Source organism: Schistocerca serialis, chromosome 6 (assembly GCF_023864345.2).
Source record: "Schistocerca serialis cubense isolate TAMUIC-IGC-003099 chromosome 6, iqSchSeri2.2, whole genome shotgun sequence".
NCBI lineage: Eukaryota > Metazoa > Arthropoda > Insecta > Orthoptera > Acrididae > Schistocerca > Schistocerca serialis.
Window position 1 is genome coordinate 438,643,391 of NC_064643.1, and position 24,501 is coordinate 438,667,891.

A 24,501-nucleotide genomic window follows, 5' to 3' on the forward strand; every position below is an offset into this window, starting at 1 on the left:
CTTGCACTGCTCGGATTTCTCTTTTGTACTGTGTATTGATTTGATTTTGATTTTGTTTGAATTTTCTAATTTGTTCATACTCTTCAGTGTCCATGAAAGCTACAGGTGTTGTGTCATTCAGATCATCATCTACCTTTGTAGATAAGTTAGTGAACTGATCTGAAAGTTCGGCTACTTTATCCGATAGTGAAATCATTTCCTCTCTATGTTTTTCTGAACCAAGTTTCAGAGTGTCCATTTGTGTTGCAATCGTGTCTACTGTGACCTTTAAGTTTTCCTGACTTTTTGCAAGTTGCGTAACCGAATCGGTAGATGCAACTGCGTCAATTTTAGCTTGCAAGGTGTTGTGATTTTCATGAACAATAGTTTGCAGTTCTTTTATGGCTGCTTCGTGATTCTGTAATGCATTTTCATGACGCGAAAAAATAGGTTGAAAATGCTCACAAATTTGAGTTTTTACGTCATTACAGACTTTTTGACATTTCGATTCAATGTTATGTAACTCAGCAGTTAAATCCTCACGTGTTTGTTCGAGAGTTTGTTCCAATGAGTCTAACTTTTTAAGATTTTGTTCCATTGTGTCTAACTTTTGAAGCTTTTGCTGTGTTTGTCTCTGATTTTGTTCCATTGTGTCTAACTTTTGAAGCTTTTGCTGTGTTTGTCTCTGATTTTGTTCCATTTGTTGTATTAATTGTAATAACAATGCATTGGTGTCTGAAACATGTTCCTCAGTGCTTTTCGGCAGTGAATTTACACCGGAAACATTCACATTTTGACAAGCAGAAAATGTGTCTTGACTTATTTGAGAAAACGGTGAGGATCCAAAACCTGAATCTACAGTATTTGCAAAATTGTGTCCTGTCATTTCGGATTCCTGAGGCGAGCTGTCGCCGACCGATCGATCGATAATGCTTCCCTCTTCACTAATTGTTTCACTGTCCACGCCATTGTTTGCCGCCCGCTCCATTTCCCTATGCACAGTTACCAAATTACTGTTTTGAATATTTGTTAATTCATTACTCGGTGGCGCTAACACACTGCTTTCATTTTCACTGTCATTTCTCAGTTTACTTTGGAGCCTAGTGTTACGTTTTTCACACGCCATTATTGTCACAGTATTTCACACGACAACACAGAAAAACACAATTTGAAGATCAAAAATAAGAGAACACATTAACATAGCACTGAAAATAATATCTAGTTAATTGCAAGCGCAGCTGCGAAATACTTAGTGCAAATCTACATGCATGCCACAACTGTTTTACTCTACAACAATGAAAAACTACAACTACAAAGGAGATTCTCTCTACAATTACGCGCTAGCAATAAACAAAAGCTACACTAAATACACAAACTACAAGAAAAAATCAGAAGATTCCAGTGAGGTATCCTCGGCTAAGGGTCGACATATGAAACGTCCCCTTTGAACAATTATACACGACTGTCCTTAACCTGACACACAATATTTTTAGCGCAACGCAATCTGACTTTCAGAATTCTCTACAAAAGAATGGCCCTGACTAACATTAAACTATACCTTTCACAAATCACTTACCTCACAAAAATCTTCGCTGCTCAAGCTACTGCAATACAGCAAGCGCCACTACTGCCAGCTAAATAAAAGATTCAAACTACTAAAGGCACTAACTACTGATAGGGATAGTTAGCAAATGAAAGATATTAATAGAGAACAAACAATGTATTTACCTTAATATCATCACAAGTCATAATATATATATCAGTTCATGACAAATTGCAAACCTCCGCCATCTCTCTCCCCACATCCACCACTGCTGGCGGCTCACCTCCAACTGCGCAACGCTACGCGCTGTTCACAGCCAGCTGCCTAACACTACAATGGCGAGTATTACAACAATGCAAAGCAGACACAGACTGCCCACAGCACAGCCAGTGATTGTCATACAGAGGTGGCGTTACCAATAAAAAACCTAAACAGCCTACTTACATAGAGAAAACATAAACAGCCTACTTACAGCCTTAATACCTTTTATTATCGTGACCCTTCTTCTAGTCAGTGTATTGCACATGTTCCTTTCTTCGTCAGTTCTATGGAAACACCTCAGTCCTTACAGTATCAGTCCATCTAATTTTCAACATTCTTCTGTAGCACCACATCTCAAATGCCCCGATTCTCTTCTGTTCAGGTTTTCTCAAAATCCATGTTCCACTACCGTATCGTACTGTGCTCCAGGCGTAAATTCTCACAAATTTCTTCCTCGAATTAAGGCGCATGTTTGACACCGGTAATTTCTCTTGGGTAGGAATGCCGTTTTTGCCAGTACTAGTCTGTTTCTCATGTCTTCCTTGCTCCATCGGTCACGGGTTTCTTTAATGCCTAGGAGACAGAATTCCTTGACTTCATCTATTTTATGACCAGCAAACCTGACAAAGTTCCTCGCTGTTCTCATTTCTGATACTTCTCATTACTTTCGTCTTTTTTCGATTTACTTTAAATCCATATTCTGTACTCATCAGATTGTCCACTCCATTCAATAGATCCTATAATTCTTCTTCACTTTCACTGAATATAGCAATGTCGTCGGCAAATCTTACCATTTATTTTCTGTCACTTTGAATTTTAATCCCAATCTTGAACCTTTCTTTTATTTCCGACATCGTTCCTTCGATGAATAGATCGAACACTAGTGGCGAAAGACTACGTCCCTCTCTTACACCTTTTTTAATCCGAGAACTTTGTTCTTTTATTGTTCCCTCATGGTTCTTGTACGTTTATATATCACTTTGTCTTTCCATATAGATTATTGCTATTTTTCTCAGAATTTCGAGTATCTTCCACCATTTTACGTTGTCGAACGCTTTTTTCCATGTCGACGAATCCTATGACTGTGTCTTGATCTTTATCCAATCTTGCTTCCATTATCAAGCGCAACGTCTGAATTGCTTCTGGTGCCTTTTACTTTCCTACATCGTCATCTAGCAAATAGCTAATTTTCGTTTCCACTCTTTGTATATTATTATTGTTAGCAACTTGGATGCATGAGCTGTTAAGCTGGCTGTGCAATAACTCTCGCAATTGTCGGCTATAACAATCTTGGGAAATGTGTGGATGATATTTTCCGAAAGTCTGATGGTGTAGCGCTAGCCACATACATTCTACACACCAACGTGAATAGTGATTTTGTTGCCGCTTCCCCCAATGATTTTAGAATTTCCGGTGGAATGTTATCATCCCTTCCGCCTTATTTGATTTTAAGTCTTCGAACTCCACCCCCTCACAGAGGCCTTCAGGATATTCTTTCCACCTGTCCACTTTCTCCTCTGAATTCAACAGTAGAATTCCCAATGCAATCTCGCTGTTTTGACTGTAAAGTGGGGCTACTGGTAACTTATCGAGTTAAGCCACGCCGTTCCATTCTTCAGTATTCTAAAAATGGTTCAAATGGCTCTAAGCACTATGGAACTTAACATCTGAAGTCATCAGTCCCCTAAAACTTAGAACTACTTAAACCTAACTAACCTAAGGATATCACACACATACATGCCCGAGCCAGGATTCGATCCTGCGACCGTAGCGGTCGCGCGGTTCCAGACTGACGCGCCTAGAACCGCTCGGCCACACCGGTCAGACTTCAGTGTTCTAAATAACTATATAACAAAACCAGAGGAAGAATGATTATCCTGTACCTATAGCCTTATCAGTGTAGTTTTATGTGTAAAACTTTCCTCTATTCCATGAAGTCGAATGATTGATAACTGTAATGCTGAATACGCATCTGATAGCTCCTAATTTGAATTACGATGGGACACATACTAAAGTACATTCTAGATAACTTTGGGCTTTTGTTTTTCGTGTCGCTGAGTAGCCAATACGCCCGTCTGCCATATAAAAGGGCCGGGTAAGATCTCCGATAATGTCGAAAGAATTTTTTTCTTTTGTGGAGGAGTGGAGAAGTCTACACTTTGTTATGTGAGAACATATGCCGAACTGCTTGAAGGAGAAGTTACGACACGGATTTCATAAATTGAGAGAGTGCTGTACGCTTAACTACTGTCTGCCAGTGACGCTTGAAGTAGTTTTCAGTCGTCGTCGCTCGGTACCTTCGCTGTTACGGAGACAATTTTTTGCCGCTTGTCACACGTACCCATTATCAATTATCACTGACCTATCAATACGTTATTACCGGCAACATTTAACATTGTGGTCTGGGGAGTACAACATCACAGATGGCACGTCTCAGCCGTATACCACCCGCTACGCTGTCGCCTTCCTACGGGGCAGTGAAATGGACAGCCTCTAAATGACATGTCTGGGACCAAGTACTGTCTGGTGGGAAGTTAATATTTCAAACTCAAATTCCTTTTTCTGACGAGCAAGCTGTATTTCTCAGCGCAGCGCATAAGATGCGATAACATTGCTAGTGGACTGTTGCATTATTGGTGAGCAGAGAACGAAATGGCAGTCACTCGATCTGATGCGACGTTTACTATCTGACAACCCGTCATATCCTGCCTGCAGAAAGGCTACCCCTGTCTCCGAAGACTGTTACGTCACCGCGAGTCACGCCATGTCATGTCACGTTCGACAGGGCCTCAGCTGCAGGAAGAGGAAACGTGCAACTGATTCTCAAAGCGGTTGAGAACTGTTGAAAAATTCAGCGGAATCACTTTTCATCGTGGACAGCGCCTGAAGATCTTGTCAGGCGCTTTGTGGTGGAAGATATCCTTGTATTGATCGAGGCGCTCTTCCGATAACTTCTGACAAATAAATCATGACAATAATTCGTCGAGATTTCTGCTTTTTGGGGTGAGTGACGGTATCTGATGTTATATATATTTTTTACTGTGAAAGTCGCTCAAGGAAGATTACAGCTTAATGCTTCACGTACGTCAAGCAAAGTCTGACAAGAAAGGGAAAGTAGACCTGACGTAGAACAGTGAGTTACCTCAAGTAATTCAGGGGGTTGACAGAAATCTAGATCTTCATGGCCAGACAGAAGTTTTAACCCACTCCTTTCGATGATGAGTCCTTATTTTAACCTCTCCGCTACGTCACTTTCTTACTACAGAGATACAAGTGCATTTGCGAGATTGAACTGAACGCGAAAAGAAAGAATCGACTTCAACGTCTTCACAGAGAGTGTGCAAAGAAAAAGCTAATTAAGATAGAGCAATCCAACTAGTTTCTGTACGGCTAGAAAAGTTAATTTGTATGTGCGCAAGTTGTACAGCATATGGGTTGCTGCCCTTATTCCAGGCGTGGAATTTTTGTTTCTACGAAACAGATACCGCACCGGCGGTCAGTTTCTCTGACAGTAACCATGGCTCTCGTTTAGAAAAATAATTCAGCAATCATTAGAAATATATGTACCCAGTGGTAACAGCGATCGCTGCTCAGCAAGCGTCAAGCAAAGCATAGGGTTATAGATAGAGAGATGATGAATGAAATGCGATTGGATGTCGAGGGGGCAATGCGTGAGGGCTTCAAAGGTTACCAGAACAGAGACTTATCGAAACACATGTTATACAGGATGATTTTTTCCACCGTGTACAAACTCTTAGGGATTAATCGAAGAGAGGATACGGATCAAAAAAGGTCTAATGAACTTATGTCCGGATATGCATGGTTTCATTGCTAGAGACCATTTATTCAGTCATACATTGTTACAGAGACTGCGGTCTAATACGCCCTGTACCACGCAGTCACAACTGCAGCATGTGTTGAAAATGGTTTCCATGTGCCTCTACGCATGTGTGCACGCGCCATAGCATGTTCTGTCTCACACGTTCACGTCGGCCAGGCTGCATCCGAACAGTGTCAAAGCCAGCATGAATACGCTGCTCCAGTGCCCCCACATCTGGAATGAGCTCTGCACACGCGATACTTTTGAGATAGCCCCATAACCAGAAATCGCACTGGTTGAGATCCAGTGAACGAGCAGGCCATGCCCCCTAGTCCGATCCAACGACCAGGAAAGACACAACTGAGATGCGTCCGGACGTTAAAGGCGAAGTGGGCTGGAGCACCATAATGTAGCAGCCATATAACCCTTCCCTTCGAATCATGAATTGTACTTCTACCAGCAGTAGAGGCAGAGTCACCCGCAAGAAACGCCTGTTACACGACGTGGAAGGAAGACTGGTCCCAAAATAAGGTCGCCAATTATTTCGGCCCACGCATTCCGGCTGCACCGATGCTGATGATTTGTTGTCGCCTGTCCATGGACGTTCCTCATACCATCCCACAGATGACTGTTATGAAAGCTGAAGATACCGCTCCTCTTAAAGGTGGCCTCATCAGTGAATACGATGGAAGACACATATCTTATGATCGTGGTTGCCTGGTGAAGAAACCAGCAACAAAACTACTCCCGATGTGGAAAGTCTGCACACGCTGTAAGTGATAAGGGTAGTATCATTTGTCATGGAGAATGTTCCACACGGCCGTGTGGCTTACCCTGTATTGGCGGACCAACTACCTAGTACTGACACGACGGTCGCCTTCCACAGTGTTGATCACACTTTCCTCCAAGTCCGGTGTCCGGGCATTGCGGGTATGTCCTTCATGATTTCCTGCTTCCTGTAATGACCCTGTCTCAGACAAACGGCGAAGCACTGTTGCAAACATGGAATGCTGTAGTGGTTGTTGGGGGGGATAGGTTTCCTTATACAACCTTGCTGCCGGCCGCCCGTTGCCTTTTGTCTTTCCGCGCGACTGCTGCGGTCGCAGGTTCGAATCCTGCCTCGGGCATGGATGTGTGTGATGTTTTTAGGTTAGTTAGGTTTAAGTAGTTCTAAGTCTAGGGAACTGATGACCTCAGATGTTAAGTCCCATAGTGCTCAGAGCCATTTGAATCATTTTGACTTCAAGGTTAGTGTGCAGACGCTCATGCAGGGCTGAAAAACCGAAATTGAAGGGGTAAAGCAAAAGCAGTAACGCTGCACTCGCTATTCAAATGTTTCTTTACATAGGAAATCCAAGTTAAATTCTGACAACTATAAAGATAAGTAATTGAGAATCTATGGGACCAACTCGATCGGCCAAGGATCCTCAACTGAGAAATCTAGCGCAGCTGGCAAGGGCACTGGGGTCGTCATGGCTTCACATCCCTGTTAGCACCTTCCAGAACCTCAGTGACACTATTCATGCACGCCTCGTAGCGGTCCCCACTGCAGAAGATGGTTATTCAGGCCTTTAACAGGTGCTCACCTTAATGTGACTGGACAGTGTATAGCTAACAGTGCACTGTAGGTGGATATCTTTTTAGGGTCAGTGGCGCTGCGAAATAGCTGAAATCGCTAAAATTGAATCAGCTCCAGAGCCCGATGGAATCCCTGTCGGATTCTGTACATAGCTTGCAGCTGCATTAGCTTCTCTTTTAACCATAATATTTCGTCGGACCATCGAACAACAAACAGTTCCTAGTAGTTGGATGAAGCCAACGGCCTTGCCGCAGTGGTAACACCGGTTCCCGTCAGATCACCGAAGTTATGCGCTGTCGGGCTGGGCTAGCACTTCGATGGGTGACCATCCGGTCTGCCGAGCGCTGTTGGCAAGCGGGGTGCACTCAGCCCTTGTGAGGCAAACTGAGGAGCTACTTGATTGAGAAGTATCGGCTTCGGTGTAGTAAAATGACATACGGCCGGGAGAGCGGTGTGCTGACCACATGCCCCCTCTATACCCGCATCCAGTGACGCATGTGGTCTGAGGGTGACACGGCGGCCGATCGGTACCGTTGGGCCTTCTAAGGCCTGTTCGAACGGAGAGTAGTTGGATGGCAGTACCGGTCACACCAGGATAGCATAAATGATCCACGAAACTTCTGTCCAATATCATTGACATTCATTTCTTGTATAATCTTAGAACATATTTTAATCTCAAGTATAATGTATCTCGAATAGAATGACCTTCATGCTAGTTATAAAGGATTTCGGAAATATGATCAATCGAAATCCAACTTACTCTTTGTTCTAATGAGGTAAAAACCATCAGGGAGTTAGATCGATCCAGTATTTCCTAATTTCCGAAAAGCTTTTGATTTTATCACAGCAACGCATCATGTCGAATTGGCGATTGAGTAGGGTATCAACTTAAGATTTGTGATTGGATTGTAGACTGCTTCGCAGAGAACACGCTGTATGTTACTTCGGATGGAGCAACTTCAGGTGCGCTCCGGGGAAGTCTTTTGAGACCTTCGTTGCTTATGTTGGATATTAATAACTCACATACAATGTTCATACTAACCTCAGACTTTTCGCATATGTAGGAGTTATCCATAACGATAGCCTGTCTTTAAAAAGCTGCACACATATTGTCAGATCTTGATAAAACTTCATAGTGATGCAGAGTTTGTTGACTTATCAGACTCGGAGGCAGGAGACGAGGTACAGGCGAAAATAAAGCCGTGAGGGCAGGTCGTGAGTCGCGCGTGGGTAGATCAATCGATAGAGCACATGCCCGCGAAAGGATGAGGTCAGAGTTTCGAGTCCCTGTCTGGCACACAGTTTTAATCTGCCAGGAAGTTTGAGAACTTGCTTTAAATTTTCAGAAATGTAACAACTGTGCAGTTGACAACGCGTATAAATGTAGTATCGTATGGCTTGAATATCAGTGAGCTACATATGGAATCGATCAGCTCATACAAATAGCCTTGAGTAACAATTTGTGGGGATATTAAAAGGACTGGTTTCAGCTGCAGGTATAGCAGGTGACATAATTCGGTCTTAAGTGAGAAATGCGAAAGTCCCATCAGTTTACGAAGGAAATTGCTTACAAAACGCTCGTGCGATCTGTTCTAGGCTGTTGCTCACGTTTGCGGGACCCGTATTAAATAGGCCTTACAGTAAATATTGAACGTATACAAGGAAGAGCAGCACGAATGGTCAGGTCACAGGTTCGTTTGACCCGTTGAGGAGCCAATCATAAGAGCTCTGCTTGGCAGTGCTTACTCCACAATAGCCAAGTTCAGTTTTAGCGCATTTCTCAGATACTTTTGGGAAAAATTTCAACGCCAACTTTAGCATACCCTATATCACTTTCGGATGCTGTTATGAAGACTGCTTCGATGAAACTCTCTTCGCTAGTCCATTCTGTTCAAGCCTCATCATTTCCTAACAGCTATTGCAGTCTACATCCTCGAGAACGTTATTACTATATTCATCTTGCGATCTCCCTCTACAATTTTTACCTCCCATCCTTCCCTCCAATACGATATCGACGATTCCTTAATCCCTCATAACGTGTCCTATCAACTTATTCCTTAATTAAGCCGAGTTGTGCTACAAATTTCTTTTCTCTCCAATTCGTTTCAGTACCTCCTTATCGTATAAGCGATCAACCAATCCAGTCTTCATAATTCTTCTATATCACCACATTTGAAAGGTTTTATTCTCTTTTTGTCTGAAATGGTTATCGTCCAAGTTTCAATTCCGTATAACACTACCCTCAAGACAAATATCTTCAGAAAACACTTCCTAACACTTAAATTTATGTTCGGTTTTAACAAATTCCTATTTCTGAGAAACGCTTATCCCGCTATTGCCAGTTTGCAATTTATATCTTCGCTATTTCGGCAATCATCAATTATTTTGTTGCCCAAATAGCAGAACTGATCTACTACTTTTAGTGTTTCACTTACTAGTGTAATTCTCTCCGCATCGCCCGATTTAATTTGATTACATTCCTTTAAACGTATTTTACTTTTTTTGACAGTCATTTTAAAAAATCTTTTCAAGACGCTATCCATTCCGTTGAACTGCTCCTCGAAATCGTTTGCTATCTCTGACAGACTTACAATGTCATAAGCAAACTTCAGAAATTTTATTTTAATTCCTTATGTTTGAAAACATTGCTGGAGAAATTATGTACAATTATTTATAATTAATTATGAAACAGTGTAGATCGTACAGCACGTTTATTGAACGGTGTCCGGTTTCGATCATCAGATGATCATCTTCAAACCTTCAACCACACTGACGGACAATGGCTGTGCATGGAGCAGGAACCGCTGAATCACTATGCAACTGCTCTATGCACAGCCATCATCTATCAATAGAGCTGAAGATCTGAAGATCATCACGTGATGATCGAAACCACACTCTTTTGTAAGTAATTTTAAATTTTAATACCTTCTTCAGTTTTTACTTTAGTTTTCTACACTGCTTGTTAAGTGTACAGATTGCATAACATCGGAGACAGGTTACAACCCTTTCCCATCCCTATCTCAACAGCTGGTTCCGTTACACAGTCAGCCAAAGAACGCGAGACAGAAGCCAACAGTCAGTATGTCTACAAGTGGCCACTTAAGTCTGAATAATGTTTGTTCATTTCAAATCCTTTGGAAATTATGTAGTTCGTGGCGAAGAAGTTGCGTTTAGGTGAACAATGGAAGATTAAGAGCTATGACCGTCAAGTTCTTACCAACCCAATATCCTGTATTACCACCTGAAGCGTTTGAAATTAAAAGTATTACTAGACAATAATTTGAGCCCAATAATTCTGACATTCACAGTCGTCAGTGCCCTTACAAACTACAAGAGGCATCAGTGCGGCCTGCCGCACACAGCTGACTCCTGCAATGCTGGACACTCTCATTCGAGGTGATCGACGGATCACAAAACACCTCGCTGCACAGCTGGAAGTCTCTGTTGGTAGTGCTGACACACTCGTCCACCAGATGGGGTACTGAAAGCTGTGTGCCAGCTGGGTCTCTCCGCTGCCTAATATACCACCCAACCGAGCGAGGTGGCGCAATGGTTAGAACACTGGACTCGCATTCGGTAGGACGACTGTTCAATCCCGTGTCCGGCCATCCTGATTTAGGTTTTCCGTGATTTCCCTAAATCGCTCCCGGCAAATGCCGGGATGGTTCCTTTGAAAGGGCACGGCCGACTTCCTTCCCCGTCCTTCCCTAATCCGATGAGACTGATGACCTCGCTGTCTGAACTCATCCCCCAAAACAACGCAACCCTATACCACCTTAAAGACAAAGAAGGACCATCTATCCGCACATTAGCCCTTGGCTTGCGCGTTACGAGGCCGATCGTAACAATTTTTTGTCGAACATCGTCACAGACGATGAAACTTTGGTTCATCACTTCGAGCCGGCAACATAACAGCAATCCATGGAACGGTACCATACCACCTCTCTTGCGAAGAGAAGTTCAAAGCCGTACCCTCAGCCGAATGTCTTCTGGGACTCTGAATGGGTTTTTCTGTTTGTTGTCCTCCCTCAAGGTGCAACGTTCAACTCTGAGGTGTATTGTACTACTCTCAGGAAACTGAAGAGACGATTTCAGACTGTTTGTCCCCCCAACAATGAAAACGAACTTCTCGTTCTCAATGACAACGCAAGCCTTATGTGTGTCCGCGCACCCGAGACGAGCTCAGAAAACTTCATTGGACTGTTCTTCCTCATCTCGCACCTTCCAACTTTCATCTGTTTGGCTCAACGGAGGATGCACTACGCGGGAAGCTGTACGTGGATGATGGGGAGGTTATTGATGCAGCAAGACGTTGGCTCTGACGTCGACCAGTAGCGTGGCATCATGCAGGTATACAGGTCCTCCCAGTAAGGCGGCGTAATGCCGTCAAGTTCACGGAGATTACGTTGAAAAATGGGAAAAAATACGATATATTATAATCCTGAATAAAACCAATCTGATTTCAGAAAAAAGTGTTGCGTTACTTATTGAACACCCCTCTTGTACCATCGCAGCAGTGCTACCAGTCTCCAAGGATACATTACACGAGCTAACTGCGGCTTCGTATGGAGTATAGTCACCCTACCAACTATAATACTACCCAACATTGCGGGAGGTCTGGAAGCCAAAGACATCCATTTACACTGCAGTGCTAGATATACATTGTCCAGTCTTATTAATGTGTTCACTTGTAAAGAGATCTGAATAATGACCTTTCGTAGCGCGGACCGCTGTGTGACAAGCAAGAAGAGAGTCACTGAGGATTTGGAAGGTACTGAAGAGGATACGGAGACATGCCGACTCTAGTGCCGTGGCCAGCTGCGCTAGGTTCCTCGGTTGAGGACCCATGGCGCGCACAGTCTGATGGCGGTGGTCCCATGGATTCTCGATTGGATTTAAATACAGGGACACTGGTGGCCAGGGGAGTACGACAAACTCATCTTGGTTCTCTTAGAACCACGCACGTACACCGCAACATATTGCGTCGTCCTGCCGGTACATGCCATCGTGACGAAGAAAATCAAACTGCACGTTGGGGTGAACATGGTGCACAGGGATAGAGGCGCGCTTCTGTTCATGAACTATGCCTTGCAGAATGAAGAGATCACCCAGGGAATGCCGCGAAAACATTTGCCAGATCATATCGCTCTTTCCTCCGGCCCGGACCCTTCCAACGATTGTTACGGAATTTTGCTTCCAGACATTTCACGTCGTATCCGCCAAAGGCCAATGTTCTGTGGTGCATAATACTTGATTCGTGTGAAAAGGGCATCTGTTGCCACTCAGTGGACGTCCAGTTGCGGTGCTGGCGTGCAAATTCCAGCCTTCGCTTCTGATAAACACCAGTCAGCATGGGTGCAGGAACCAGGCGCCTGCTGCGGAGGCCATATGGAGCAACGTTCGCTGAACGGTTGTTTAGGACAATGCTGGTAGCCCCTTGGTTGGTCCAGGCGGTTAGTTGCTGAACAGTTCCATGTTTATTCGCTTCATAGACGTCTCTGCAGCCGAGACTCGAACTCCGGACCCTTGCTCTACCAACTGAGCTACCCATGCACGACACACGACCCGTCCCCACAGCTTCAGTTCTGCAGTACCTCGTCTCCTACCTTCCAAACTTCACAGAAGCTCTACTGCGAACCTTGCAGAACTAGCATTCCTGAAAGAAAGGATATTGCGGAGAGATGGCTTAGCCGCAGCCAGCGGGATGTTTCTAGAATGAAATTTTCACTCTGCAGCGGAGTGTGCGCTGATATGGAACTTCCTGGCAGATTAAAACTGTGTGCCGGACCGAGACTCGAACTCGGGACCTTTGACTTTTCGCGGGCAAGTGCTCTATCTGCCAGGAAGTTCCATATCAGCGCACACTCCGCTGCAGAGTGAAAATTTCAATCTCTGCAGCCGTCGTTCACCCGTGGTACACCACAGATGCCTCGGCTCCAGTTTTAGTTAGCCCAATTTTGCTATGCAAAGCACGCGAACAGTTTACTAACTGAGCCGTTTCGGAAATTCTTTCACCCTTGGCCTGAAAGTCAATGATCATGCCGTTTTGGACGTCAGATAAATCGCTCCATTTCCGCGGAACGACAATTACTGCTCTGTTTCCCCCGTCCCCCAGTCCCACTTTGTATACCTTCCAATGCTAATGCTGCCACTAGTTATTAGCGCTGTGAGTGGTTATTGCATGTTGACGTCGAACGTAGTCGGTGCTGACATTACTGTGAGTGGACCGTGTACGATCTGTATCCAGAAAGTACTGCAGTTGGTCCAAACAGCAATCACAAAAAGTTCTCCATGTTCAATCCCGAATGGACAAAATAGTTCCAATCGACAATGGAGCAATCAACACTTAGCTCGAATACGTCCAAAGGTACTACATGAAACGCAAAGCAACTTAATACCACCAAGATGTATCATCACCTATAAGAAGACACAAGCGAAGCCGTTTGAAGAGAAATAGGCAGCAAATAAATTGCAAAAACATCTGGGAAAATATTAACAACCCCATAATCCAATTCACAATAATATTCAAATGGTATGAAGTTGTAAAAGAAAAGGTGCCAACTACCGAAGAACTGCACATGATTGAATTAGAGCAGCGTCCGTACGGTGACCATTACGGCTTGTCTATACTGGTCGATTCTCTGGCACACACCCAAGCCTGTTTGCAGAAACGAATTACAGATATCCAACTGAAAAAAAGAACCGAATAGTAGAACCACAGAGACTGCAATAACACAAAAAGATGTACTTCAGTCAGACCGGCTCCTACACTTTGATTATTGGCCACTCCGCATGCTTTGCAACGAAGGAAAAAAATGCGAGTATAGATGGATATGTGTAACATACAATGAGAGCACCATCATCTCAGCAAGTGTTCTAAACAGAGAGAATTGGTTCAAAATATTTTAGTTCATGCTTTACCCTATAGAAGGGATAATTTTAGTTTGAGCCCTTTAGCTTCTTATTACCAAGAAGTACGCATCTGTTTCACCCTAATTTGGTACGACAAATTTGCGTCTTTCGAAAGACTTTTAGTGCACAAGGAAAACTGTAGTTTCGAAAGAAATTTAAATTTCCAAGATGTATTTGAAATTTTTCGTGTTTTAAAGAAGAAAGCTTTTGTAATTTTCAAGACTAAAGAATTTAACCGTTTAGTTTTATGGTTACGGTGAGGAACAATGAAGCAATAAAGCCGACTTGAGACGGCAGAATGCTGGCGAATGCAAGGAAGGACTGCATGGGAGGCTGAAGTCACTTTCTGAATTAAAAGAAACCTTGTAGGTCGGGCAATCACAGTCAAAAAACTTGTACATAATGTGAAGGACAATAAAACAATTTAAAATCAGAGATGAGAAAATCGTCCATATTAAAATTAAGTGAAATTCCAAATCCGCATTAGCTGTTTATTGTCTTTTGACTGTATAGTGACAGGTTTTATACCCTGGAGGTATATATTCAGATCATATAAAACTAATACTTCATTTGTCACGAATTCCAAGGTATAAGAGCTCGTAAGAACATGTCACTCCTCAGCAAAACTTCGGATGAAACGGCAGTTGGGCATCCGATCGGAACTATGCTTGGCCACTAATATATTTCCCGAAGTGCACTTGACAATCCACGTATGGTAGGATAAAACAATCGTCAAAATATGCGGGAGAAACAAGGAATTAAGACACACAGTCCTTGGGAGTGGCTAGCTCTGTAACGTAGAGTTCTATTTGACGCATGTCAGTGTATTTTAATATGTTGCCGACTCCCAAGGATTGTGTATCTTAATTCTTTGTTTCTTCGCGGATTCTGACAATGGCTTTATACTTATCATAAGTGGATTGTCGTGTGCTGTCCGGGAAAAGTATTAGTGATCATGCATACTTCGGATTGGATGCCCATCTGCCGTTTCACCCGAGATTTTGCTGTGGAGTGACATGTTTTTACACGCGCTTGTACCTTGGAATTCGGAGCAAATGAAGTATTAGTTTTATATGACTATAAGATATACCTCCAGGGTATGAAACCGTTCGTCATACAGTGAAAACACAATAAACAGGTGTTGCGGATTTGGAATTTCACTCAGTTTAAATATGGACGATTTTACCATCTATGATTTTAAATTGATTGTCCTTCACCTTATGTAAAAAAAAGGTCTGTCTGCCAGGTCGGAGGACCTGGGTTCGGTTCCCGGTACTGCCGGAGATGTTCCCGTGGCTGGAGGACAGAAACTGGGGAATTATTTGAAGGAGAAGTAGCGGCTTCAAGATCTGGAAATTTGACATGGCCGGGAGAGTGGCGTTGTGACCCCACTATCCTCCAGCCGGCATCGCACTGTCCTATGTGCATGATGCAGAGTTTAGTTTAGTTTTATAATGGCACACAGTGTTACGAACAGAAAGAAACGCAAATGTGCCACCTCACATTCCCCTTGAGCAAGTTTAAATATTTTCTACGATCGCAGTTTGAATCAGAGGTTCGAATCAGCCGTCTCTGATTCGACTACGGCAGCTTCAGTACGATTTAATAACCTCGATCACAGTGGCTTATTTTGACACAGTGACTTTACAAAAGCGCCGTCTTAAAACGACATATGTTGTGCTTTTCGTTTATGTAATAGGGTTTCATTTTCTAGCCCCTCTACATTTTTTAATGCTCCTTAGTTTAGCAGATCGTTTGACCCTCCCGGGCCAGCCGGAGTGGCCGAGCGGTTCTAGGCGCTACAGTTTGAAGCCGCGCGACCGCTACGGACACAGGTTAGAATCCTACCTCAGGCATGGATGTGTGTGTTGTCCTTAGGTTAGTTAGGTTTAAGTAGTTCTAAGTTCTAGGGGACTGATGACCTCAGTTGTTAAGTCCCATAGTGGTTAGAGCCATTTGAACCATATGAATTTGTTAAAATTGAGTATCCTGACACTTTTCCTTAGTCCAGACTCTTGGCGTGTCTATGGAATTTCATCCTGCTCTTTCGTATTGCACTGGTGGTCTTTCAGGTGTTATCATTGAACTCATTGTTTGGTTCTGGGTGCAATCTTGTGTCTTAATATTCGTTTTTCCTTTTTCTCCAGTGAGAGGTTTCCAGCTTTGACCCTACTGTCTATTACTTAAGGAAGAGTACCAGACTACTAATCTAAACGTCCAGGCTAGAAACCTTGTTTGGTTCAAGGACTTCTAACGCCACTTAACGCTTCTTTCACCCCTGGAAATCATTTTTTAGCGCGAGAAAAGGCCAAACTGCAACGTGGCTTTAGTACCCTATTATATTGTTGGTACCCCAAAACTGGCTGATTAAGTCCTTTCGAAAGTAGGAAAAAGGGAAGCGCGTACCATCTAAAGTAGTACATTACCCGTAAAGCACTGTAGTGTTCATCCCACGCTTCGGGTTGGGGATTCCTTTCCCTAGCTTACCTACTTCATTGTAATACAAAAGTGCCAAATAGACGAATCTGGCACTGTGCATCACGATGTCATTTGATGATCTGCATCTAGGTATATACTTTGTAGACCACTATACAGTGCATGGCAGAGAATACATCATATTGTAACATTGTTAAGACTTTTTCCGTTTCCTTTTACATATGGGGCATAGGAATAAGTCTTAAACCTTGACTTCACGATGTTTGTGGGAGTGATATGTAGAGGGTTATAGTATATTCCTAGTTTCATCACTTAAAGTGCATGTGTAAATGTCTCCCCCCCCCCCCCCCCCTACGCCGACAACCCCCTCCCTCTCCCCGTGATCACGGCACAGGAGGACGCGAAACAGGAGGGCTGAAAAAGCATAAACATCCTTTGCTGTTTCGGATCCCTCTCAAATTTCTTCGAATCGTTTTCAACAGTCCATTGTGATTCCATCCTGCACACGAGAGCAAAAATTCCGGTCGGGCTATAATCCAAAGTGTTGTGACCACATTCAAAGGACTCTACTGTCGTTCATCCTAAGGGTCGGAGGTAGCGGTGGCTAAGGTAATCGTTATAAATATTGTAGTATACAGCCATTAATATTAGGAACGTATTCTACAGCAATAGTTTGTAGTCAAGTTCTCATCATCTGGCTGTCTAATTTAATCCTACATAAAATGCGCTTCGGAAGTACTCACGGTCAAAATATAAAAACAAATAAAATTATCAAATACTCGTCTTACTGTGGTATGGGTTTTGTTGAAGTAAGACGACTTTATGACGAAATAATTTTATTTGTTTTTATGCTTTTACTCTGAGTGTTTTTAAACTGCATTTTTGTAGGAGTAACTTAGACATCCAGATACGGGAGTTTGGCCCCAAAAGTGAATTTCTGTGGATTATGTTCGTAACATCAGTGGGTCTTAGTTACATGTTCCATAGATCATTTGAAGGATTCTTTAATCAAGATGAACGAAGCAATTTACAGGATATGTATTCAAGGTAAGTGATAAAATTAACGAACATATTATGAGTTTATTCCTACTCACGGAACTACACTAAAAAAAAAAAAAAAATTCTGGCTATCAGTTTTTAAGTAGAAATTTGTCAGTGGAATAGAAGGAGTGTCCTGGAGAAATGATTTTAAATTATATTTAAAACTTGCTTCGCTACCTATCAGACATTTTATGTTATTGAGCAAATGACCAAAAATTTTTATTGCTGCGTATTGAACACGTCTCTGAGCCACTGACAGCTTTAACAATGAGTAAAAAGGGTCATTCTTCCCTCTAGTGTTGTAGGTATGTACATCAATGTTGTTCTTAAATTGTGATGGATTATTTATGATGAATTTCATTAGCGAAAATATGTACTGTGACAGCACAGTTAAAATGCCTAACCCCTTGAAGAGGTGCCTTCATGAAGTCAGTGGGTGAACACCGCATATTATTCTTACTGCTCACTTTCGTGCGATCAGTGCTTTCTTTATAATAGATGAGTTACCCGAGCAAATTATTCCGTATGATATCACTGACAGTGAGTGGGAATTTTCAGAATACGTCAGGAGGTTGTTACGTCTGATTACACGATTAATAATTATACGAAGAGCAAAAGCTGCTGAACTTAATTGTCTGAGAAGCCCAGTAATATGCTTCTTTCAGTTCCAGTTTTCATCAATATGCACACCCAAAAGTTTGGAGCATGCTACCCTTCTTATTGACTCCTGCAGATGTACTACACCAGTTGAGGTACGAATCTGTTTGTTGTGCAGAACTGAATGTAGTGTGTGTTTTTTTTTCAAAGTTTTGCGAGACTCAATTTTCAGAGAATCGCATAATACACTACTGGCCATTAAAATTGCTAATATTATGCTAGAACTGCCATGTGATTACATTTTCACGCAATTTGGGTGCATAGGTCCTGAGAAATCAGTACCCACAACAACCACCTCTGGCTGTAATAACGGCCTTGATACGCCTGGGCATTGAGTCAAACAGAGCTTGGATAGCGTGTACAGGTACAGTTGCCCATGCAGCTTCAACACGATACCATAGTTCATTAAGAGTAGTGACTGGAGTATTGTGACGAGCCAGTTGCTCGGCCACGATTGACCAGACGTTTTCAGTTGGTGAGAGATCTGGAGAATATGCTGGCCAGGGCAGCTGTCGAACATTTTCTGTATCCAGAAAGGCCCGCACAGGACCTGCAACGTGCAGTCATGCATTATCCTGCTGAAATGTAGGGTTTCGCAGGGATCGAATGAAGGGTAGAGCCATGGGTCGTAACACATCTGAAATGTAACGTCCACTGTTCAAAGTGCCGTCAATGCGAACAAGAGGTGACCGAGACGCACCCCATACCATCACGCCGGGTGATCCGCCAGTATGGCGATGACGAAGACACGCTTCCAATGTGCATTCACCGCGATTACGCCTAACACTGATGCGACCATCAAGATGCTGTTAACAGACCCCGGATTCATCCGAAAAAATGACGTTTTACCATTCGTGCACCCAGCTTCGTCGTTGAGTACACCATCGCAGGCGCTCCTGTCTGTGATGCAGCGTCAAGGGTAACCGCAGCCATGGTCTCGGAGCTGATAGTCCATGCTGCTGCAAACGTCGTCGAACTGCTCATGCAGATGGTTGTTGTCTTGCAAACGTTCCCATCTGTTGACTCAGGGATCGAGACGTGACTGCACGATCCGTTACAGCCACGCGGATAAGATGCCTGTCATCTCGACTGCTAGTGATACGAGGCCGTTGGGATCCAGCACGGCGTTCCGTATTACCCTCCTGAACCCGCCGATTCCATATTCTGCTAACAGTCGTTGGATCTTGACCAACGCGAGCAGCAATGTCGCGATACGATAAACCGCAATCGCGATAGGCTACAATCCGACCTTTATCAAAGTCGGAAACGTGATGGTACGCATTTCTCCTTCTTACACGAGGCATCACAAGAACGTGTCACCAGGCAACGCCGGTCAACTGCTGTTTGTGTATGAAAAATCGGTTGGAAACTTTCCTCATGTCAGCACGTTGTAGGTGTCGCCACCGGCGCCAACCTTTTATGGCTGCTCTGAAAAGCTAATCATTTGCATATCATAGCATCTTTTTCCTGTGGATTAAATTTCGCGTCTGTAGCACGTCATCTTCGTGGTGTAGCAATTTTAATGGCCAGTAGTGTAATATATTCCCTTGCTGCTTCAACTAAATCATTTAATCCCATATTTGCTGCTTGTTGTCTGCTAAAATATTTATAACGACGACCAAAGGGGTTGTAGTCTACAATGTCCTTAGGAAATGGTTGAATCATCTAAAAAATGAGAGGGCTAAGGTCAGAGAGGATGGTTTAGAGCGAATACAATCACATTATAAATTTGTGAGTGCATTTATATATACGAAGGGCGTTCAACAAATAATGCAACATATTTTTTCCAAGCAGTTTCGGTTGAAAAAACTCGGAATTTGTCGTAGAACACCGTGGAATATTCTAGCTTCAGCCGATATAGTTTGTCGAAATTCCGATGGGTGGCCGCGCTGTACGTAGCCTTCAAAATGGCGTTTGTAACGAAGGTGTTTTCCAACCAGAGAGTTTTGGCGGAAAAGCAGAGCGTCGTTGATATTTATAGGCGCTTGCAGAATGCCTGTGGAGATCTGGCGGTGAACAAAAGCACGGCGCATCGTTGGGCAAGGCGTCTGTCATCATCGCAACAAGGTCGCGCAAACCTGTCCGATTTCCCGCGTGTCGGCAGGCCACACACAGCCTGCAATGTTGGCATGTGCGGACACTCTCACTGGGTGTGATCGAGGGTTCACAATAGAACACCTCGCTTCTCAGCTGGATGTCAGGGTGTGATGTCCTCCATCATAGTGCAATGATCCTTTCTGAAGTGTATTGTGCTACCCTCAGGAAACTGAAGAGACGACTTCAGTCTGTTCGTTTTCACAAAAATACAGACCAACTTCTTCCTCTCCGTGACAACGCAAGGCCTCACACGAGGCTGTGCACACGACAGGAACACACAGAACTTCATTCGACTGTTCTTCATCATCCACCTTTCAGCCCGAATCTTGCACCTTCCGACTTCCATCTGTTTGGCCCAAGGAAGGTTGCACTCCGCGGGAAGCAGTGCTTGGATGATAGGGAGGTTATCGATTTAGCAAGTCGTTGGCTCCGACGGAATGGTACGATGCGGGCATACAGGCCCTTCCGGTAACGTGACGTAAGGTCGTCGAATTAAACGGAGATTGTTTTGAAAAATTGGGTTATGTGGCCAAAAGAGTAGAAAATAATGTGATATGTTGGAACCCAGAATTAAACCATCCTGCTTTCAGAAAAAAATATGTTGCATTACTTATTGAACGCCTCACGTAAATAAAAAGGCTATTTGGAAAGTAAGTTCCTATCGCTCGCGAAATGGAAACCGCTGTGAAAACCCAATGAAGTTTTGCACAGATGGGTTGCGTAAGGTAGCGTAGCCCACCCGGTTGGCCGTGGTTTTCCATCTGCCTCGGCGAATGCGGGCTGGTTCCCCTTATTCCGCCTCAGCTACTCTATGTCGGCGATTGCTGTGCAAACAAGTTCTCCACGTACGCGTACACCACCATTACTCTACCACGCAAACATAGGGGTTACACTCGGTTGGTGTGAGACGTTCCCTGGGGGGGTCCACCGGGGGCCGAACCGCACAATAACCCTGGATTCGGTGTGGGGCGGCGGAGGGCTGAGGTGAACTGCGGTAGTTTCTAGGTCCCCTGTTAACATAACATAACAAAGCATAAAGTGGCGTAAGGTTGTCGAATTGAACGGAAATTGTGTTAAAAATAGCGTTTGGTAGTCAAAAGAGTAGAAAATAATGTAATGTGTTGGAATCCTGAATTAAACCATCCTGCTTTAGGAAAAAAACGTGTTGCATTACTTACTGAACGCCACTCGTAAATACAAGAGCTATTCGGAAAGTAAATTCCGATCGCTCGCGAAATGGAAACCACTTGGAAAACCCAGTGAAGTTTTGCACAGATGTGTTGTGTAGTGTCTCTAGTACGCTCATCGATCGTGGCAAGCCGCTCTTTTCTATTCTGAGCGCACAGTGAGCACGTAAAGATGCCTAGGAAATAGTGTCTCCCGCCAAGTATGAGGGCCTGGTGAGAGATTTCGCCTGATATCGTGCAGCTAACGTAACATAACTGTCATGTGTTTCCTTCTTCAGGGGCAGGAAGATGCGCCTGTGGCGTTTTCGGTGGAAAGTGTTTGTTCACCCACAACACAGCCCGTTATTGTCTCGTCCTGAGTTTCATCTCTGCTCCCATGAACCACTAGCTGTGAAGACATCATTTGGGCACAGAGAACGAACTGTAGAACTGTAGACGACCGTAGACAATTTGTGGAAAGCATTGGCGTCTGTCTTCTTTGACGAGGGTATTGGATCGTTGGTACAACGCTACGACGAATGTCTAACTCGGAGCGGCGACTGTGTAGAAAAGTAGCTATAAGATGTAGCTAACTATTGCCAATAAAACTGTTTTGATTTTCACAGTGGTTTTCATTTCACGACAGATCGAAACTTACTTTCAGAATAGTCCTCGCACATGGTCTGGGATGACGTCAGAATACATTATTGCTCTACGTCTGCTGTAACCATCGTTACTTTTGTGGGCTAGAAATACTCCGTCTAGAACTTAAGGGCGATCATTCACATATCTATCACCGGTGACTGCTGGCGGTAGGGCATTGAACTACAGAAGAGATGCAGCGATTCTCCTGCGTTCTTGATACCCTCTTTTGTCAGACCTTTGCCGGCATCGTACGTAGTAATACTTCCAGCCCCGCGACAGGCTGCGTGCTGAGTATCTGCCGCCACAGATCGCTTGGACTCATTTACATAGTCACCTGACCGGCGCGAGCTGTCGCGTCCCGCCTGCTTTGTGCGCCGTGGCAGCCGTCAACTGTAGCAGCACATGCTCACTGGAGGTTCGCGATTGTAGGGGACTAGCGGCTACTGGAGCTTGAAAGCAAAAGCCACCGCGAATTAGTACGAAGGGGCTTACACAAACAGCAGACGTTAATCTGCATCTGGAATTGCTACTGCGAAGTGGACGCAAATTGCATCAGCTACAGGCTTATCGCACAACTGTCCTGTCTTATTTCTGGTTACTAAATGAAGGTGGACTTAATCACGGACTGGAGACTTCATTCGTTATAATCCGAATCGGTTACTCTTTGATCCATTTCTCTCTTCTTGATTCATTCTGTTTTCGCATCAGATAATTAAGTCAAGTAGCTTAACAGAGGAAAGACGATTGAGATATTTATACGATTCTAAATACTGTCTAGGAAAGAACTTACTTGCTCCCCTTGGAGCAGTTCGCAGAACCACGAACCGACTATAAAAAATTGTACGTTATTCTCATTTTCAAAAAGGGTTTTCGAACATACACTGATGAGCCATAATAATATCACCACCTACCTAAAAACATGTTGGTCCACCCCTGCAACGCAATTCCGCAATGATTCTGCGTGCCATGAGTTCGACCTGTACTTGATAGGTTTCCGGATGTTTGTGGCACCAGATGCCTGCGAACAGGTAACACACTTCCCGGTTGATCTGTGCGCACGGAGCTGGGTTTCATCGGATTCGGGTAAGTCGAATTTGATGGTCAAGACATCAACCTGAGTTCACTATCATTCCCCTCAAACCACTGAATTACGATTCTGGCCCTACGACGAGCACAGTTATCCTGCTGGGAGATGTCGTCGCTGTTGAGCAAGACAACAAGCGCAAGGGGTTACAGGTGGTCCCTAACAAAGTTTATGCAGTCCACAGCTGACGTGGTGCCTTCGATTCCACCGTAGTTCTCATGAGAGCTCAGGTGAATGTCCTCCATAACATAATACTGCTCCAACCGGCCCGCGTCCGTGGCGCGCTGCATGTTTCGAACAGCTCTTCACCTGGAACTTCCTGGCGGATGAAAACTGTGTGCTGGACCTAGACTCGAACTCGGGACCTTTGCCTTTCGCGTGCAAGTACTCTACCGTCTGAGCTCCCCAGACACGACGCACGACCCGTCCTCAGAGCTTCAGTTCTTCCAGCACCTCGTCTCCTACCTTCCAAACTTCACGGGTAGGAGACGAGGTACTGGCAGAATTGAAACTGTGAGGACGGGTCGTGCGTCGTGTCTGGGGAGCTCAGACGGTAGAGTACTTGCACGCGAAAGGCAAAGGTCCCGAGTTCGAGTCTAGGTCCGGCACACAGTTTTAATCTGCCAGGAAGTTACATATCAGCGCACACTCCGCTGCAGAGTGAAAATCTCATCCTGGAGCCGTTCACCTGGATGACAGCGTATCTGGACACGTCCATCGACCTTGACAATAAACGGGATTCATCTGACCAGGCGACACATTCCATTGGTCCGTGGTCCAATCTCGATGATCCCGTGCGCTCTCTGTAATCATAACTGACGATTTTGTTGGGTCAACATGGGAGCACGTAGTTGTCCTCCGCTGCGGAACACCATGTTGAACACTGTGCGCTGATCGGTGTGCACCAAAACACTTGTGCCCGCGCCAGCACTGTACTCTGTCGTCATATCTGCCACAAATCGCCGCCTATCCTATTGCAGAGAGGGAACAAGCCTCCGATCCCTATGTTCTGTGATGAGTTATGGACGTCCAACTATTTGTCGCCTACTCTTGGTTTCAGCATTCTTCAACCACTTTCCTTAGCTGTTTACTATAGTAGCACTTGACTCACCGCTTCAGAGATGCTCGATCCCAGACACTGGGCCACAAAAATCTGGCTTTGTCAGAGTCGCTTAAGTCGGTGGATTTCTGCATTTGCGCTGCGTATCGTCGCTAGAATGATTCCCCATTCGTCTCTGATGGCTCATCGCTACCGGGCAGAATACGAACTCGCGGTGGGCA

The 24,501-nt window shown here is 44.2% G+C and overlaps 1 protein-coding gene and 1 pseudogene across 1 annotated transcript in view; both read left to right on the plus strand.

The window, feature by feature from the left end:
• Positions 1-24,501, plus strand: part of LOC126483907 (adenylate kinase isoenzyme 5) — a 454,419-nt gene that overhangs the window by 132,485 nt on the left and 297,433 nt on the right. The gene's annotated exons all lie outside the window — the stretch shown is intronic.
• On the plus strand, positions 7,418-7,535 carry LOC126485359 (5S ribosomal RNA; annotated as a pseudogene).